Below are 18,505 nucleotides of genomic sequence, written 5' to 3' on the forward strand. Positions count from 1 at the left end.
TGTCCAATCAAAATGCCACCCACACCTTCCGCTGCTTGGAAGTATTTCACGAGATCATCCGATAAGAAGTCGGCAACGTGTAACTTGTGTGGAGTTAATCTTACGTACATTCAGGGTGGTACGACGTCCAATCTTCTCAATCATATTAATAACAAACATCCATCTTCTGCATCTTCGAATGATGTTGGGGACTCTAAGAAACAGTCGTCAATGTCATCGTTTTTGAGTACTCCTAAGAAAGTGTCTGTTTCCGAAAGTGAACGGATTACATGTGCTATTGCGGACATGATAGTGAAGGATTATGTGCCATTAAGTATTGTTGAAGGTGAAGGTTTCCGTAACCTGATGCAAATTGTTGCACCGGATTATAAAGTGCCTTGTAGGAATACTGTGCGCTCGCGTATCGTACACAAATACGAAAGTGAAAAGGAAGTGTTAACCTCAGAACTCGCGTCCGTGCAGTCAGCCTCAATCACAACTGACACTTGGACTTCCAACTCCACGGAAAGTTACATTACTGTAACTGAACACCACATAAACAGTGATTGGGATATAAAATCAAATGTGCTGCTCACTAGGGCAATGCCAGAGCGTCATACTGGTGAGAACCTCGCGAATAGGTTAACTTACTGTGTGTCCGAGTTCGGTCTAGGCGGGAAGATAGACACTTGTGTTCATGACAACGCGCGTAACATGAAATGTGCCGGTGATATGTGCGATGAGTGGGGAGATCTAGGTTGATTTGGACATACTGTACAGTTATGCGTTAAGCCTGCTCTGGAGCTCGCATCCGTATCTAAGACAATCGCGAGGTGTAGGAAGCTTGTTGGTCACTTCAAGCATTCAACAACGTTAACTGCGGGAATGAAAAAACGACAACAGGTGTTGGGCGAAAAGGAGCACGTGTTAATGCAGGACGTGCCCACGCGTTGGAACTCCACGCAGTTTATGCTTGAAAGGCTGCACGAACAACGGCGCGTCGTGACGGACATAATGCTTGACGGGAAATTCACGAACAAAAATGACGCTGGGTTGCTTTTGAAGGATTACGAGTGGGAAGTTGTTTCTGAACTTTCGGAGTGTCTCAGTGTGTTAACTGACGCGACCGCGTACATGTGCAGTGAAAGTGATGTAACATATTCTGTGATCTATCCTATGGTGTGTGGATTAATTAACACGTGCTTAGTGGTTGAGGACAAAGACAGTTCTCTGATCTCGCGCGTTAAGGAGACAATTAGTGGTGAACTTGATAAACGCTATCAGCCGACTTCAACGGAAACCGCGAAATCAACACCTGTGCTCGCATCTCTTCTAGATCCACGTTACAAGGGCCTCCCGTTCTTGTCACGTGATCAACGTAAGATCGCGGAGGAGACCTTAGAGAGTCGTATGGACGAGGCACCGTTGAGATTGCCGTCTCGTTCTCACGATTCTGATAAAGACTGTGATGAAATGCCGCGCAAACGTAGGAAGTTAGACTTTCTAGTGTATAGTTCAACCGAGCAAGAGAATTCTGACGAACTTCAGAGATATTTGCTTGTGAAAATGGAGCCAAACGCTAAACCTCTTGACTGGTGGAAACGTCACGAGAGCGAATTTCCGAAAGTCGCGTATGTTGCTAGGAGTGTTCTATCTGTACCTGCAACTTCTGTGCCATCTGAGCGCATATTCTCAACCACTGGATTGCTCATCAATAAACTAAGAAATAGACTCGCCAGTGATCTGGTCGACGCAATCGTGTTTTTAAATAAGAACAATGTTCATGTGCCCAGTGACGCCGATCCGAGTGACTTTTAAATGTGGCAACGGTGTTTTGTTAGCATGTGTTCGCTATGTAAATAATACGTTTAAGTTCTGTTTAAATTATTTATAGATCTAACTGTTTTGTCATGTAATTATTTTGTCGTCATGTAAATATTATGTTTCTCGTTCTATTGTTGATGTACAATATTAAAGCACGTGTTCGCTATGTAAATACTACGTTTAAGTTCAGCTTAAACTATTTATAGATCTAACTGTTTTGTTATGTAATTGTTTTGTCGTCATGTAAATATTATGTTTCTCGTTCAATTGTTGATGTACAATATTAAAAGTTTAAAAACAGTTTTCGTCATTCAATTTTAACAATAAGCGACGGCAATGCTGTGCCAATATTTAGTCACTTCCGGGGAACTTCCGGTAAAAACGTAAGTAGAATTCATGGAGTAATGGTACGGTAAACTAAGTTGATTTTTTTCTAACAGATGTTGACCGAATACCCGAATATTCGTTCGGAAGGATGACCGAATATCCGAATACCAATTTCGGTATTCGTTGCCATCCCTAATATAAATGTATTTGTTCTGGTACGCAAAATAGTCTTTAAAAAATTCACACAAACTGTAAAACTAGTAAAAATATCACCTCATGCCTCGATTCAATTTTACGCAGCATGCGATTTGTAACACATTACGACCGCGAAAAGATTTTACTTTACTATAATTCATTTTATTTTCGAAAGAAAATGATCAAAATCAAATATGGCGCCGATTGCTCCTGACAAAATGATGTCGATGTCAACATAGATTCTACATGTACACTATCGACGAGTAAACAGACAATTGCAGCGACTGACACTTTATTTGACTTAACATGCAGGGCAATACGTTTTCCGAATTCGGACGACGAATTTAATGACGCGCATAACGTATTTTTATATAATGTTATGGGTATGCCGTGTGTGATCCAATGCACCCATGTTAAAATCATTTCACCGAGAACAGGGGACGACAAAAGTACAAACAAAAACCAAAACACGTTCGAACTAGTATCTTACCTTTAATTATCCTTTAAAATCCATCTAATAATCCATTTAACTCAATAATTAGCGATTTTGCATCTATGGTATTTAATAATTGTTTTAGCATAGTTAAATAAAAACCCTTATGCCATCCTATCACTATTTTCAAATGAATTTATGAACTCGATAAACTTTCTTATTCGTCACACGCTACGTCATGTACTCTATGAACATTACTGCTGTTAAAATGAACCGGAGCAGTTTATCAAATAATAGCCGTTGGTAAACTCGGATGCATTTGCAGATTTCTGCATACAAACATAATTATGTTTAAACTTGCACAATGCTATTTGTCTATGATAAATGCCCTTATTGTGTACAAGAAAATACTTTAATATATAAATACACAAAGAATGGAAAACATTCCATTACACAACAGATAAATCAGTATATAATACCCGTGTACAAAATGGGACGTTCCGAATTCCAGTGTGGTGCTATTTTTACCATATACTTTACACAGCTCTATGCTTAACGTGAATTAAATCGGATAGCAAATATTGCAGATTATTTATGAATTGTGCGATATTTGTATGGCTTGTACATTCTTAAATGTCAAAAGTATATGCATGGATTATAAACAATGCACATTACAAGAAATAAGAAAAATGTGATTAATTGACAATTCAAATACCGTATGTCGATATACAGTACATGTACATGTGAAATAAGTCGCGTTTATAATAAATCGTCAAATTGTTTTGGGAAATAAGTGTCATTTTATGACGCCATCAATCAGCTGATTCATCATACGGATGTCGACAAATTTATGTCATATGACTAGATTTAAAGGTTGAAGGTCGTATAATTTTGAAGCTAAAGATTTCTCGACTTTATTAATTATGAAAAATCATTCAGCGGTAAAGTAAAAAGTAGTCCGTGCACGTGACAGGTATACCCCACAGTGTTGAATTAAGGCTAGTATATTCCATAAGGTGTTATACCGTCAATGTCGCGTTGAAAATGGGATAAACTATTTTACTTCTGAATTTACTTCTGTATTTTGTCAAAATGTGATAAGTGTTTGTTGTTGACAATGCGATCGACAACAACAGCATAAAATCGATATAGATATGCTTTGACAGATGCCGGAAGCGTAATCCTCGTACATAATGCATCGTGTTCCATAACTTAACTATCATATACCTAAACTATTACGAATAAGTATCATAACACACCTGTAAGTGAACAAGTTCCGCCATTTTGCGAGCACTTTCCAGCGTCAAAGTCCTAAGATAGTAATAGTTCTGACTGAACGTGTCAAGTTTAAGCAGGGATGTATAATACCAAGTCACAACTTCCATCTGAAATTGCTTATCTTTAATTTAAGTTAAAATTCAATCACTGCCATACTGTCTGGCATATCTATATGCCATTTTCTTTTTATAACACGTGCAGTTTATGCCTCTTTTCTTGAAGTCACTTTTTACCAGTACTGAAAATAACCCAAGTTTTCTGGTGGTAATCAGACTAATAAGGAATAATAAAGAGCAAATACTTCACATCAATTTAATATCCATATTAGAATTTTACATCAATTCAATATCTATCTAATTTTGCGAAAACATAACAATATGAACAAGAACTATTTTGCAATATGATGAATAATACTTCTAATTCTGTAAACTTTACACAAGTCAAGCTGAAAATACAGTTTGTCACAATACAAATCTCAAAACTTATTTCACTCCAGAATACAATATAGCTTGAAGCATTTTCAAAAATATACATATCTCATTAATATTCACTTATATAGGTTAAAGTGAGAAACATATCAGTTCCGTTTTTCATATCGCCTATTTACAAAATTTATATACAATTTTTGTATTACATTTCAGTATCTGCATATCGAAAAGGGAACACTAACACAGACAAAGCTGAACCTTTCAATCTTGACAGTACACAGTTTTCAAACATATTCTCATGTGTCTTCTCTCAATCTCTCGAGAATGTAAGAAAAAACAAGTTTCGGAACATGAAACGCTCAGTTAATGGACGAAATATAATAGATATCATCACAAAAATTCAAGAAAATGAAAATGTTCTTAGTCAACTTGCTAGTTATCTTGAACCTAGGTATCATGAGGTTTTCAACTCGGCAGCTTCAAGTGAAAGTAGTACTAGTGAATCACTCTTACAGAAATTTCATGAACTCATGTATATGGAGGATTCTATAGATCAAATATCAAAAATATGTGAAGTTGCTGTGGGATCAATTCCTACTAGACAGTTCATTGCAGTTTTACACCGTCAGTTGCTAACAGATCTAATAGAAAATAGGGCATCTATGTACAAAATACCTTATAAAAAAGGCATTACAACACCTTTGAATGATACTGAACAGTCTGTGATTCTTCATATTAGCGGGTATGTATTGTACCAGTTGAAGAAGAAGACCAATGCAAGAGACACAGAAGCCATCACCAGTCTTATAAAAAACTGTAATGACTCAGAAAAGACTTTCATAGATGAATATTCATGTTGGACAACAACCATTAGTCGTGGCGGGCTTGTAGTCCCGAGTGATGATTTCTTCTTATTCATGCGGGAATGTGAAATTTGTCTCAGAAGAAATGTGAATGAATGTGAAATCAGCAAGGACTCCTTCATTAGTGCTAAAGAAATTATCATGGAAGATCATATGGTCAAGTTCTACTCAGAAAAACTTCTAAATGATAAAATATCCCAACATGTTATTGAACAATGTATTACAATATTTTTGAATGTTCGTGGTCCTGCAGTGGCAAAACTTAAACGTAGACAATTCATAGGGGACAAAAAAGATGCTGCCAAATCATTGAGAAAAGTGCTTCATGACAAAACAAACTCTGAGAAATAGAATGACTTTGAAAAGACTTGAAAAAGCTTACTTGATGATATCCTGTATGAAAGAACAAGTTACTGCTATCACTAACATCTATACTTAACAATATTATGGATACCAGAACAAGTTCTCAATAATATTAGTTAACCCTTTCAGTGCGGGAACCGAATTTTAAAGGCCTTTGCAAACAGTTTGGATTCAGATGAGACGCCACAGAACGTGGCGTCTCATCAGGATACAAACTGTTTGCTATTCTGATAGTATTCTTTGAAAACAAATCAAAGAAAATGCTAATTTTAGAAATTCAGCAGACGACATTTTAGCAGACGACAAATTTCCCAGCATGGAAAGGTTAAATCAAAATTAAGTTATACTGTTTTCAAAGCAAGCTGCACACCATCAGATGAGCATAGAACTCTTAAATGTAATTTTTGAGATAAATACTAAATGTAGTAAAATTATATTTACTAACATAATATTTTATGTAAATTAAATTGTTTAGACATTTTTCTACACCTTGAAAGAATTAACAAATTTTATTATTATAATTTCATTTCTATCTAGTGACATATACATGTAGAGAGTAACTGCAAACAAGATCTTATGATATTTTGACTTATCGTATGGTTGCTATAAAAAGTGATGTTAACAAGTGATTTAAGATTGAAAAAACTTTATTTGCTTCAGAATTTGTTAATTATTTTGATTTTTTTTCTTTAAATGTTCATAAACTTCTGTACACTGATAAATCTGAGGGTATGCTGCTGTACATGATGTAATAATTATTAATTAGTACACATAGTACATAAAAAAATCTTTATCCGAAATTAAAACAAAATGCTTTTTCTATTAATCATAACCCTATCATTATCATATTACTGTCATCAATATTAAATAAATTGATTGTAGGAAGTAATGATGTAGATTTCAAGTTGTATTTCCAAATGTCATTTTATCTATATATTGATTTCAGAACAACAATACAATAGCATTTCCTTTTACTTTACAGTCAAATAAAAGTTTTGCAAGCAGTTAATTTGGCCTTCTTTTTCATATGTTTTATTCTTTTCCGAAGTGGCAAGTCATCTAATGGAGCCAATTCTATTCTTCGCTTCGTATTTCCACGAAAAGGTTCTATTGCTTGGCTTCCTGCAGTGCGGATTTTAACCATCGAATTGTTAAAGTCATACAACCGTGGATTTGTATTGCTGCCCAAACTAGCTCGATGGATTCCGAAGTGTTGTTCGATTGTGTCTTGATTAAATTTTTCCGTCAAAACAAATTCCATTCCGTGATTTAAACAAAATTTGACACAATTGATCACGGAATTTACGGTGATGTTAAACCCATCTAATGTTTGGAAGCTGAGCATCATTCCATTTATCTGACCCTTAGTGAATGTACCCGGTCTATTTTCAACACTTCTCTTCCAATCTTCAAAGTATTCTAGAAACTCTTGTTTCAAATATAGCAATCTACTGTCATTTACATCTCTGTATTCTCTCAAATTTTCATTGCGAGTCCGACTGGCTTCACCAAGATGCCTGGTATTTAGACAATCGAAAAATTTATCCATGTGTCTAATAAATTTGACCGTTTCTGTCACACGATCATCATAATTTAGCTCTAAAGCATGGGCAACAGTAGATGAAAGGACTTGAGTCGCTAGTTTAACTTTCATCGCACCAAACGAAGTAATATCGATGTGTTCTTGTGTCAGTTTTGGACAAAGTCTGTAAAGGCCACAACAATGGTCCTTATACAGGTTGATAATCTGCATCCATGATATATCATGACCGTCTTTCCACATTTTGCGACTATTTCGATGAGAATATGAATTCGAAAAGCAATTTCTTGTAGTTTTTATGAGGTGGGGTACATCACTGATAAAGAATATCTCTCTAGGTTCATGGGGAAATACATTGTTACTTTTGTACACAGTGCCATTTCCGCCTCCATGAAGCCGAATAAAGCGCCTATTTGGTGATGCCCCATCGCTTGTGATAAAGAGCACTTTGAGACCAACATCCACTTCACATATCTCAACTGCTTCCCATAATATGCAGAACAACTGGTCGGAAGTTACTCCATTAGTTGCAAAATGAGCCAGTGGGAATTTCAAAGTTGACGATATACCACGTACCATTACAACCAACACATATTTGGCTAAACAGTCACATTCATTTTTTAGATCGTTCAAATTGTTATTAATTGAGCCAAGATTCACAAATCCTATGAGTTCACCAGTATGTCTGTCACTTTTAATTTTAACTTCATCCTGAAGCAACCCAACTATCCTTTGGTGATCTGTGTAGCCTGAAAGACAATTATTGGAAAGTTAAATTTATATAATATTAATATGTATATTAAAGCTGCACTCCTCCAGATTTAGGGCAATACAAAAACGCGATCTTACAATCTTAAGGCACTTATTTTTATTAAAAACAACAACAGATATAAGCGATTAGTTTCCTTCTTTGTTAATGAAGTACCAGAAAACGGCATATCAAGTAAAAATGTCATAAAATATGCCTTACTCCTTTAGTAACGGGGTAGAACTATGGTAATAAAATCAGTACATTCTGTCATATTATACAAAAGGCATGTAAAACGTCTGATAAGATTGTGCATATTTACACATTTGTTAACATGCAGATATATTATGTGTTATGTTTGGAGAAAACTGGGCATAGTGCATGTGCGTAAAGTGTCGTCCCAGATAAGCCTGTGCAGTCCGCAGACACTTTCCGCTTTTATGAAATTTTTCGTTTAAATGATGTCTCTTCTTAGCGAAAATTAAGGTTTAGGTTCAGTTCAGGCTAAAAGTGTCATCCCGGATTAGCCTGTGCGGACTGCACAGGCTAATCTGAGACGACACTTTTCGCACATGCATTTTGTCCAGTTTTCTCAAAATGCGACACATATTTTTCTTACGTTTAGTTTCTTTTTTTTTCATTTACTTATCTGGAGGAGTGCAGCTTGAAAGTAATAAAATAAATAATTATGATTAATTAACAACGATTAACTCAAGTACATTGTTTACAAAACCATTTACGAAATTGAAGACTATTCAGTGTTTCCCTAGAGTTCCATTTATTTGATAAGCTGTATAACTCTGGGGGACTATACACTAACTAAACCAGAACTTTTTATATACAAGTAAGTGAACATGAGCACAAGAGTTTGGATGTCTGTTTTTTTTTTTAGTGTTTTGTTTTATTCAGACCCAAAATATTCCGGATTATACTCAAATTTATTAATAAATGGTCTCATATACTGCTATGAGACAGAAGTAGTGAAGATAGTATATGTGTAATAAATAATAAAAATAAATTATAATAGGTATGTTGGTCTGTGAATTGTGGAAAAAATCCACTGGGAATAATATTTTAAATACTTAGAAATTAAAACTATATTTACCTTCCGTTTCATCTATAAGCATGTCAATGTTGCCCTCAAGGAACCCTACTCCTTTAGCATTCGCATTTGTGTAGTCAAACAGAGTTCGCTCGGAGGGTAGTTTAACAAAACCAGAATTCCTCAAAGTGTCGTATGTTGTAGCACTTTTACTTTTTAAATAAATGCACCATTTTATAATTGATGGGTGCCAGCGCATGCCCCGATTGTCGTTTAGTTGCGAATACTTGAATTGTTCTTCCCAGAACAAACGCTGATATGAAGATTCATCCGGGTGACTCTTTTTAACGTCCCCTTTCACAACTTTGCATCAGTTCAGATAAGTCTTTACTTTCTTTTTCCGACAAGCAGACACCTTCACTTCTAATTTTGTTAGCAATTTCACGTCTCAAACGGGCATTTTCCAATTGCAACTGGGAGGTAATGTCTTTCAGTTGTTTAATTTTATGCAATTTTTGATGTTCTGTTAAGTTCTTGTTGGAAGTTTTACATTTAGTCCAATCCTTCTTGGGTGTAGAAACTTTAGGAGAACTTTTTCTTCGATTCAAAACTTTGCGAAGTGTTCGACGGTAAGTTTGACAACCAATACAGCGACTACCTTTCCTTTGTACAAACAAGTCACATCTCTTTGATCTTATCGTTGACTGGCTGTAGAAAGAGTCACGGTAACCTTGATACTTGTATCCATTGGATATATCCATACAAGATCCAACTGGAATGAGATCCTGAAGCTCTGCATCATTGTTTCCTTCACAAATGTGATAGTCACTGATAATGTCAAACACTTTTTGAATAGTCTTCATAGAATAGCATGAGCTTCCAATTCTTCTATAAATTGTGTGACTGTCAGGTAAAGACTTGCCATGCACCATGATTTTTATTGCCAGGTCTTTATCTACACTTATGCATGTCTTAACTCTTGGCGTTTCCCAGTGCTCATCACTGTCATACAGTTCTACACATTTCAAATTTGAAGAGTTAGTCATATACATAAATTTCTTATCACTTTTTAAAGCCTGCTCACAGCTTTCTCTCAGTTTGCTCAATATAAAGTCCTCCAAAACAACATCCGGTGAGTATTTGTATGGTTTATCCAAACAAACTATGAATTCATTTGCAGAAAACCCATCACTATCAATATCTTCAACAGGAATGACATCAGTTAAGCTATTAATGTCCTCCGCATCGGACAAAAAGAAGCACAGTGGCTTTGCAAAGAATGCATCAGATTCTGCTGCGACAATGTCTGCAAGAAAACAAAACATACACAATAAAGTTATACTTAAAACAGTATCAGAATCAATCAATGTGAAAATTGGTGACCATATTGTTTCTAATTATTGCCCAAGATGTTGCATTATCTAAAAGGGACGTTTATAAGTGGGCAGTCACTTAAACCAGACAAACAAAGTCTCTTTTAAATGAAACAATTACAAAAAATATAAATATTTATCAATAAAAACATTCTGAAGTATTAAGTGGTGGGGGTGGTGGATGTTAAAGGGGAGAGGGGGGTGGGTCCCACGCCGAAACCCTGTAGATCGAACATGTTGTTCAATTTTATTTTAATATGCGTTTTTATAGCGATTTACTTGAATGCCATAACTATATTGCTGGTGTATGGAATGATATTATTGTTGTTGGGTTTATGCAGTAATGAATGTTAAGTGCTGACATAAGAAGTTGATATGATATATCAACTTCCAAAAAGAGAAAGATTTACTAAAGTCTTGCACTAAACCCTTGATATATAATAAATACAGAAATAAGAAAATGTTACACATACCTTCAATCTTAAACACTTTGGACTTCTTCTGAACAGATGCGTATTTCTTTCTTTGGCCGACTCTGATCTTCCTTCGTGCTGGCATTTTGAATATTCTTCCAGTAGTCAACAATGAAGATGTCTTTGCAAAGTTATACTTGCATGGTTAGGTGAACATCAACCTGAAATGTATGGTAACATAAATTTTATCAGAGCAGAAATTACAACGTAAATAAAATTGGCAAGTATGCAACGGCTATTTATCAGTAAGCACATTAAAATGTGACATTCCTGGCATGTGAGCAATATCCGTACAGGAACAACTAACATAATTTTTTTTTATATATATTAAACACTTTATTTTTACATTGATCACATGATCATTGGTATACATTGATACGCATGAACTGTCAAGATATAAAATAAATTGATTGCCAATAAGTCTCATAAATTTCGATACTAAAGGGTTCACATACACCTATTGCAGACGGTACGGTTCGGGTTTAAAATATTCCAAAACATCATCTACCTTATGAAAGCGTTTACAAACTATCCATAAATGTAACTCGAAAAGAATAAACCAGTAGTAAATGGAGTTTAAATAGATGTAAACATGTTTTTATTTTATTGTAAAATGTGCAATTGGAAAAAAATCTGCCATTCCAACTTAAATAGCATTAAAATTGAACGTAGAAACACACATTTTTTTTTAAAAATAATTCAGTAACATGAGTTTAGTAAATTTGCAGCTTCCATTTATATTTTTAAGATGTTTAAATACATTTGATGCTTCAAGAAAATATGCCATTAACTCCTTGTTTCACATACAATTCTGCCATTTTCCCCCAAATTCCAATAAAAAAAAATAACAGAATAAATATCGTATATGCTTTTCAAATATGTCCACGACTCAATTCGATACATTGTCTATCGGTTTATATAAGGTTTAATAATCAGTATAATCTGATATAAAACTGATGATTCAAATAAATTGGTACATGTCGGCTTGTTTAACATGCATTTCCGCCATTTTCCCCCCAAATTCAAATCCAGAAAACTATCATAATTAATATCGCATATGCCTTTAAAATATGTCCACGACTCAATTCGATACATTGTCTATCGGTTTATATAAGGTTTAATAATCAGTATAATTTGATATAAACCTGATGATTCAAATAAATTGGTACATGTCGGCTTGTTTAACATGCATTTCCGTCATTTTCCCCCAAATTCAAATCCAGAAAACTAACATAATTACATGTAATATCGTATATGCCTTTAAAATATGTCCACGACTCAATTCGATACATTGTCTATCGGTTTATATAAAGTTTAATAATCAGTATAATCTAATATAAACCTGATGATTCAAATAAATTGGTACATGTCGGCTTGTTTAACATACATTTCCGCCATTTTGAAATCTATCCTCTACCGAAGGCTATTATTTGCAACCTGATTTTATGACTTTATCATCATAATCTAACATAAATATACATGCGTAACTGATTTTGAAAACATACCTGTCATTGTTCCATGTGTATTTAGTCTCGATGATGGTTTAATAACGATGATTATGATGATTTTTTAACCTAACAAAAGTCGTCTGATCCACCATTTCGTTTTCAGCTTTAGACGAGTGCGCATGCGCGAAAACTGCACGACAGCATATTCGGCATAAAATCGAGTTTCGGATCCCTCTATTATACATCCCTGGTTTAAGAATTATTAAGAATCGAACGAATATTAATTTTGCCTAAGTATTTAAGCGTAAATCATTCCTTATGTGATACCTTAGGAACGTATTTAATAACAAAGATATGGAAATCCTTGCCTTAGGTACATTGTTAAATAAGTAAGGAAAGTGTGTACTCAATACTTAGGAAGTTGGTGAATACGATCCTGGGACGATTACCTAAGACTTTTGGGATTTTTTTTGCTCTGAAAATGCAGACACCATTTTCACCTTAAGCCGCGGTACCGTTAGAAGAAGTGCGACAATGCGATGATACGATGACGTCAGTACGATATGACTATCGCATTGTCGCCATCGTACTATCGCGTTGTCGCATTGTCGCCATCGTACTATCGCGTTGTCGCCATCGTACTATCGTGTTGTCGCATTGTCGCCATCGAATTTTGCATCGTCGCAACGTACTATCGCATTGTCGCCATTGTGCTATCGCAATATCGCATTGTCGCCCTCTGGATTTTAATGTGTAACCACGATGGTCTAACGGTATTCCGTAACAATAACTCAGACGTGCTCTGGACTTGCCTGCTCGGTCTGGTTATTAAGTTAGGCAATATACCTAAAAATAGACTAACTGCAGGCCATGCATAACTTTGTTCATCCTATAATGACAAAAAATCGACAGGATTTCAAAACGTCGCGACACATATTTTTTAAGCCTTATTCACCAGCTCCTAATTTGTGTTTGATTTGTATGTATATGTTCATTGCTATTCAATTTGAAGTCACTAAAATGTATAATGTATATGCAGTTTTAAAGTGTAAAGTTTTTATTATGTATGCATCAGAACAATTCCTGATTTATGCATTCAGATTCCCCCTCCCCCCACAAAAAAACGTAATAAAATAATTATAAATACTGCAATAACGGTAAGTTATTAACAGTCTTAACTGTATAATTTCAGATATAATGTAAACAGTACATGCATTTATTTCAAACACTTGCGCCTCATTTAGAGATGATTTATTTGGATCTGAAATTCTTAAAATAATCGAGTATGAATAAATTGATATTAATTGCTTTGATATTAACCATAACATTTCAGTGAACAATGATAGAAATAAGCACACTGAATATCTGATAGGAAGAAAACATCGGACAACTGTATCATATTTACATCGTGTGCATGCAGGTGGAAGCATTAAAGAACAACAATTATACATGATTTGAAAACGTTCTGTAGTTTTAAAACAAAAAGCTTATATTTTTTAGCTTTTGCTTACAGCTGAGGTGAACTTCTGAAAAATCCGACCTGCTTATTCCGTGGATAGCAGCATTTGAGGAGGAAGCTTCCCCTTGGCAATATACCTCAATTATGCTACAATCTTGAAAACAAAGAATACAGTAACATACACTTCTTCTTGCCCACGTTACAAACGCAAACGAAGGGGACACATGCAAACACTACGAGTAAATGTAGAAAACATGCCATATCAATATGATAAAATTAAATAACTTGGATTGGGTTGCAGATTTATAGCATGGTTTGAATTTAGTACTGCAGTATGAATTTAACACATAAACGCATTATAAGCAAATGAAAACAATATAGAAACAAGTATGGCGATTGTTTGTGAATTTAGCAAATACATAACGTACCATCTACTCGACTCACTCATACTATAAACGTGTTGACAATAGCAAACACAAACCGTATTGTAATGTCATAAAATCCTATCCATTTTCATGAGCACGATGGTATTGGTATGAATCATGAATAAAAGAGGGATTTAAACGAAACATTGATACTATTATTTGTTTCACAGAAAAGCTGCACCATTCATCTTTATATAATTAGACTATTTTAATTTTATGAGACTCGATAGTTGAACATGTCATTTTCAACACTATTGTGGATAACTACTGTTCAATCACAACTTGTAGAAGTATTAATAGTTCAACATTAGCTGGTAGGGTATTTACTAAATCAGTATTTATAAATTTACATCGATAAATTCACGTCGACCAAAAAAATAGGTTAAACATATATCATTCATAAAGCAAAACAGCAATTAAAGATAAACTTGATTATCATCGTAGCTGTTATTTATACCAGATAAAACACTCATCGTTAAAATGTTTTGCAAAAAACAAGTCATGTCTTGCAAAATGCTATGTAAACAAAGGGAAATTCTTCTAAAGTTTTTGGGCAAATTCTACTGATATTTGTAATTTGAATATCAATACACTTTTACGATAATAATGTTGTTTAAGGGATTATTCGCCCTATTTACATACCGTCGTTACGGGATCAATGAAATGAGATCGTCGACAAGTAGGTTCTATGAATTCCGCGATTAAAATCAACAAACGCTCGCTTACGCCCCTACATAAACAATATCTTGAAACAATTTCGACAGCTCTAAGGTTTTCGAGACAATATTTTCCATTTAAAGCCTTGAAATCGGTATTTTTGTCATATATCATCCTAGATGAGGACAACGACCGCTATGTATGGAATTAATCTAATCCTATTTTACGTTCTTTGAAGGAGGGTCGGTTTTAACTTTAGCCGAAGCGTTCGACTAGTAGTAATACCGTTAACGAAACGGGGTCCTGTCCCAAGTTTTAGTATACATGTCTGTACAATACTAAATATAGTGTACGTACCGGTTAATAAAATTCAACAGTTTTTAATCATACATACACGTTTTGTTTATTATGAAAATCATGCAACATATGAAAAACATATATGCAGCTATTTATTAAATTTTCACATTGCATTGTTTGCATTATCGCGAAGCTAGCAACTTAAACTCAACAAGTAAAAAACAACGAACACACAATCAAAACTCTTAATGATTGCAATACTGATATGGTATACACAATCAAGTTAGGCTCTTCAGAATTAAACGAATGAAGAAAGTGTTGAATATAGCAGGTGATGACCGAGCCAGTCCGATTGAGATAGCTCGATTTTTCTACCGTACCCAGGACATTTAACGCTCAATAAGTTGTAGTCGGCTATTTGTTTAATTAATATTCACATTTATGTCAATTTTCTGTAAAATGGCCTCTATATTATCGGAACACAGTCTTTTTTACAAAGAGAAGCTTGTTTAAATCTAATCGGCATACCTTCCCTGATTATCATTGATAAAGGTAAAGGAAGCTCATCTATAAATAGGACAGCATATTCTGGGGAATAAAATTAATAATAGTATGAAAACGTTAATTTTAAATCAGTTATATGCAATCCATTATATGTTTATAAATCAATGAAATAACTATGCATTTTCTGTATTGTATTTGACATTTGTCGTGATTCTGTAAATAAATTACGAATGAAAACGTGTTCAATTAACGTTAAACGCGATCATGAGTGTAAAGAAAACGAATTATTTCGAACCTGCCATTTGTAAACGTCAACGCGAGTATAGTATATAAACAGCATATAGGTGTGCGATAACTACGAAACTCATTCTTTTGCGTGCTCTCTCATTTTGCATATTTAATAAAGTTTTCAAACAGAAATTACAGAGCCACATCAGTGCACACACTTTGTTTGATAATTCATTCGTTTGTTGGGTAGTGTTTTCTGTTATAAACACATATTAGGTCATATCGCGGAGATTTAGTTAACCTTACCATGTGTTCATGGGCGAACTCACGTATTCAAGTCGTATTCGACTATGTGCTCATACCTACTTTCGGGAATCATCATAACATTATTGCAGAACTTAACGAACAAACATGCCTAAGCTTATTGAATTAGAGAAAAAACAATAATCAAAAGATAAAAAGTATATGTTCATGCGCATGGGCATGTGAAATCACGTCCGTACACATTGCGTCATTAACTTAGGAAAGGAAACAGCGAAATTTAAGGTTTGGCATGATATACACGTAAAATTAAAGAGCATGGTGTCATTAAAGCGCATGTCAAGTTTTGAATATATCTGATACGTAACGTATAGTAATGTAACAACCCACAAACGTTTTACTGTAACAGGACGTTTTTTTTTAAATAAGTGGTACAGAAAATACACGTCGAATATCTTTTTAATTTTTTTCGTACCCAATTTGTTTTTTTCTAACAATTTTTTTTTCGTGACCAATTTTTTTTCTTATCCAATTTTTTTTTTGCATAATTTTTGTACCCAAAATTTTCGTACCCATTTTATTTTCGTTCCCAAAATTGTCATACCCACATACACAATTGTGGTGATGCAGATAAACTTAAAATTAAGCTTTTATATCCATCCTCTTTAAAAACATCGACACACCAGTACTGTCAGTACTTTGATTTACTGCTAGAACTCGCAGGAAGTTGTAATATTGTTGTTAAATTTGACTGAATGACTTGACAAAGTATACACATTCACGTAATATATGTTAAATAATACATGCATACTGGTAATCCCCTTACAATTAAATAGCTACTAGCAATGCTCTTGAATGCCTGGTTTATTTTTTATTTTGGTTTTGTATTGCTTCTCGTTTTTTTAAACTACTTCACTTTTTATCCGAGATCTATTTGACACGTTAAAAAACTGGCCACGAACAATCCCTTATTTTGTTTGGGAAGCGGCCAACGACAACGAGCGAGCCATGGTATTGTAATGCGCACGGGATTGGGGGGGGGGGTTAGAGGGTTAAGGCAAGGGTTAGGGTTAGGGGTCGGGCTCGGGTTAGAGTTAGCCTTAACCCATACCTTTACCCAAACCCGACCCCTAATCCTAACCCTAACATAGCCATAATCCAGGGTTATCTACCCTATACCATGCCTCGCTCGTTGTAATTGTCCTCTTCCCATTTTGTTTGCCTTGTCTTCCGCTACATCAGTCCACCAGCGCGCGCGTACACGCGTGAGTGCGTACGTGCGGGCGTGTGAGTGTGTGTCTGTTTTTTAACAGAAATAATTAGTGATATACAGCGTGCTCATGTTTTAGTTGGTATTTTTTCCAAAGAACAACATTATACATTATTTACGATATATAAACAAGCGAATGAACAGTACTATTGGAAAAGTTATCATGTTCTTTTAAAGAAAATATCACGTGATACACAAACATAATTTTTCCAGTTAGGCTGTCTTTATTAAACTTATCACAATATAACAAGTATGATCATTACGACAAATTGTAGCATTAAACAAATAACATCAATTTATGTACATGCTTTGAAAAAAAAATGATTCAAACAATTATTTTTTATGCATGATTTACGAATAAAGACAAAAAAACATAATAAAACATTAGTAATGAAGATATATTTTATCTCAAGATAATTTGTCTAGAATAAATGTTCATTACATAATCTATTTAAAATGATTGGTGAAGATTGTGTTTATGTTATTGTGATTGCATCGAATGCAAATGAATATGTGAGCTCTATACGTCATAAAACAACGTGTAACGTTCACTTCCCAGAATAAAAGAAATAAAACGTCTGCGCGTCAAATCATCCATCAAATAATGCGTTTACGGAGTTAAATTGTGTAGAACTGTATGATTGCAATTAAACGTTAAAACAAGACAGATCGCGGTGGTGTAGTGGATTAGGTGTCCGCCTAGCGATCGGGAGCTCGTGTGTTCGCTCCCTACTCTGGGAGCGTTCTCAATATCTCCTCCAAAGACACCAAGTAATGGTTCTTCCCAGGAAAATGACTCGATAATGTCCCTCTTCCTATAATACTCGAAAGGGCGCTTGGCAGTATATATAGATAGATAAGACTACTCAATCATACAGATAAATAAAGGAGATGTTGACAGTTTTCTGTCAAGCCGTCTAACGTCACTCGACAACTGGACTCTCTGCGTGCAAGTTATAACATTCATATGTATATTATATTTGTAAAATGTAATCAAACAAAATATAAACAGTTTAGCCATCTTTTACTTTGAGTTTAAAATGCGTGCTTTTTTATTATATGATTTACAAAGTGATCTCCCTTGTATGTC

Source organism: Dreissena polymorpha, chromosome 1 (genome assembly GCF_020536995.1).
Source record: "Dreissena polymorpha isolate Duluth1 chromosome 1, UMN_Dpol_1.0, whole genome shotgun sequence".
NCBI lineage: Eukaryota > Metazoa > Mollusca > Bivalvia > Myida > Dreissenidae > Dreissena > Dreissena polymorpha.